Source organism: Arachis hypogaea, chromosome 9 (genome assembly GCF_003086295.3).
Source record: "Arachis hypogaea cultivar Tifrunner chromosome 9, arahy.Tifrunner.gnm2.J5K5, whole genome shotgun sequence".
Lineage (NCBI taxonomy): Eukaryota > Viridiplantae > Streptophyta > Magnoliopsida > Fabales > Fabaceae > Arachis > Arachis hypogaea.
This window is the reverse complement of record NC_092044.1, coordinates 42772012-42774604: the sequence shown is the minus strand read 5'-3', so window position 1 is coordinate 42774604 and position 2593 is coordinate 42772012. Positions and strand designations below refer to the sequence as shown.

At 30.2% G+C, this 2593-nt stretch overlaps 1 non-coding gene across 1 annotated transcript; it reads right to left on the bottom strand.

Annotated features, from left to right (window-relative positions):
• Nucleotides 1-2192: 2192 nt before the first annotated feature.
• LOC112713610 (small nucleolar RNA R71) lies at nucleotides 2193-2300 on the bottom strand. Its single transcript, XR_003158581.1, has one exon. It is a non-coding gene; the product is annotated as a small nucleolar RNA R71 (small nucleolar RNA).
• Between the last annotated feature and the right edge of the window lie 293 nt (nucleotides 2301-2593).

The following is a 2593-nucleotide window of genomic DNA, read 5'->3' as shown; positions in this document are numbered from 1 at the left end:
TTTCGGAGCCGTTGCCAGGAATTGTTTGAATTGTGAAAAGTATGTGTCACAATTTTGCCTATCAAGTTTTTGGCGCCGTTGCCGGGGATTGTTCGAGTTTGGACAACTGACGGTTCATCTTGTTGCTCAGCTTAGGTATTTTTTTTATTTTCAAAAAGTTTTCAAAAATCTTTCAAAAAAGTTTTTTCTCTTCTTTTTTTTTTCGTTTTTCCAAGAAAAAAAATTCGAAAAAATACAAAAAAAACTATAAATCAAAAAACAAAAAAAAATTTGTGTTTCTTGTTTAAGTCTTGAGTCAATTTTTAAGTTTGGTGTCAATTGCATGTTTTAAAATAAAAAACAAAAAAATCATGCATTGCATTCTTCATTATCTTCAAGTTGTTCTTAGTATGTCTTCTTGTTTGATCTTCATATTTTCTTGTTTTGTATCTTTTGTTGTTTTTCATATGCATTTTTGTATTCAAAGTGTCTAAACATGAAAAATCTCTAAGTTTGGTGTTTTGCATGTCTTTCTTTTCTTGAAAATTTTTCAAAAATAAGTCTTGATGTTCATCTTGATCTTCAAAGTGTTCTTGGTGTTCATCTTGACAATCATAGTATTCTTGCATGCATCATGTGTTTTGATTCATAATTTTTATGTTTTGAGTCATTTAGTTGTTTTTCTCTCTCATCATTAAATTCAAATAAAAAAATATCTTTTCCTTATTTTACTCATAAATTTCGAAATTTTGGGTTGACTTAGTCAAAATTTTTTAAAATAAGTTGTTTCTTGTTAGTTAAGTCAAGATTTCAATTTCAAAAAATCTTATCTTTTCAAAATCTTTTTCAAAAATCAAATCTTTTTCATTTTTCTTTTATATTTTCAAAAATTTTAAAAAAATTGTTTTTCAAAATCTTTTTCCTAATTTCATTTCAAATTTTCAAAAATTTTACTAACAACTAATGTGATTGATTAAAAAATTTGAAGTTTGTTACTTTCTTGTTAAGAAAGGTTCAATCTTTAAATTCTAGAATCATATCTTTTAGTTTCTTGTTGGTCAAGTAATCATTTTTAATTTAAAAAAAATCAAATCTTTTTCAACAATATCTCTTCAATCATATATTTTCAAACATATCTTTTTCAAATCATATCTTTTTCAAAAATTTGATTTCAAAATTCTTTTTCTAACTTCTTATCTTTTCAAAATTGATTTTCAAATCTTTTTCAACTAACTAATTGATTTTTTGGTTGTTTTACTATTTCTTATCTTTTTCAAAACCACCTAACTACTTTTCTCTCTCTAATTTTTGAATATTCCTCACCTTTTTCAAAAAAAATTTCTTTTTAATTAACTAATTATTTTAAATTTTAATTTTAATTTTAATTCTTCTCCTAATTTTTGAATTCTAACTTTATTTTAAAATAAAAACAAAAATACTTTCCTTTTCTTCTTAATTAATTTCGAAAATTCCTCTCTCTCTTTCTCATCTCCTTCTATTTATTTATTTATTTACTAACACTTCTCCTCTACTCATAATTTGAACCCTCTTCTCTTATTTTTCTGTGTTTGAATTTTCTCCTTCTTATATTCTTTTCTTCTTCTACTCACATAAAGGAATCTCTATACTGTGACATAGAGGATTCCTCTTCTTTTCTGTTCTCTTCTTTTTCATATGAGTAGGAGCAAGGACAAGGACATTCTTGTTGAAGCAGATCCGGAACCTGAAAGGACTCAGAAGAAAAAGCTAAGAGAAGCTAAAACACAACACTCTGCAGAGGACTATACTAAAAATTTCGAAAAAGAAGTAGAGATGGCCGAACCCAATAACAATGGTGGAGGTGCAAGGAAGATGCTTGGTGACTTTACTGCACCAAATTCCAACTTACATGAAAGAAGCATCTCAATTCCTGCCATTGGAGTAAACAACTTTGAGCGAAAGCCTTAATTAGTTTCTCTGATGCAACTGAATTGCAAGTTTTATGGACTTCCATCAGAAGATCCCTATCAGTTTTTAACTGAGTTCTTGCAGATCTGTGATACTGTTAAGACTAATGGAGTAGATCCTGAAGTCTACAGGCTCATGCTTTTCCCTTTTGCTGTAAGAGACAGAGCTAGAACATGGTTGGACTCACAACCTAAAGATAGCTTGGACTCTTGGATAAGCTGGTCACGGCCTTCTTGGCCAAATTCTTTCCTCCTCAAAAGTTGAGCAAGCTTAGAATGGATGTTCAGATCTTCAAGAAAAAAGATGGCGAATCCCTCTATGAAGCTTGGGAAAGATACAAGCAGTTGACCAAAAAGTGTCCTTCTGACATGCTTTCAGAGTGGACCATCCTGGATATATTCTATGATGGTCTGTCTGAATTATCTAAGATGTCATTGGACCATTCTGCAGGTGGATCTATTCACCTGAAGAAAATGCCTGCAGAAGCTCAAGAACTCATTGACATGGTTGTAAATAACCAATTCATGTACACCTCTGAGAGAAATCTTGTGAGTAATGGGATACCTCAGAAGAACGGTGTTCTTGAAATTGATGCTCTGAATGCCATACTAGCTCAGAACAAAATATTGACCCAACAAGTCAATATGATATCTCAGAGTCTGAATGG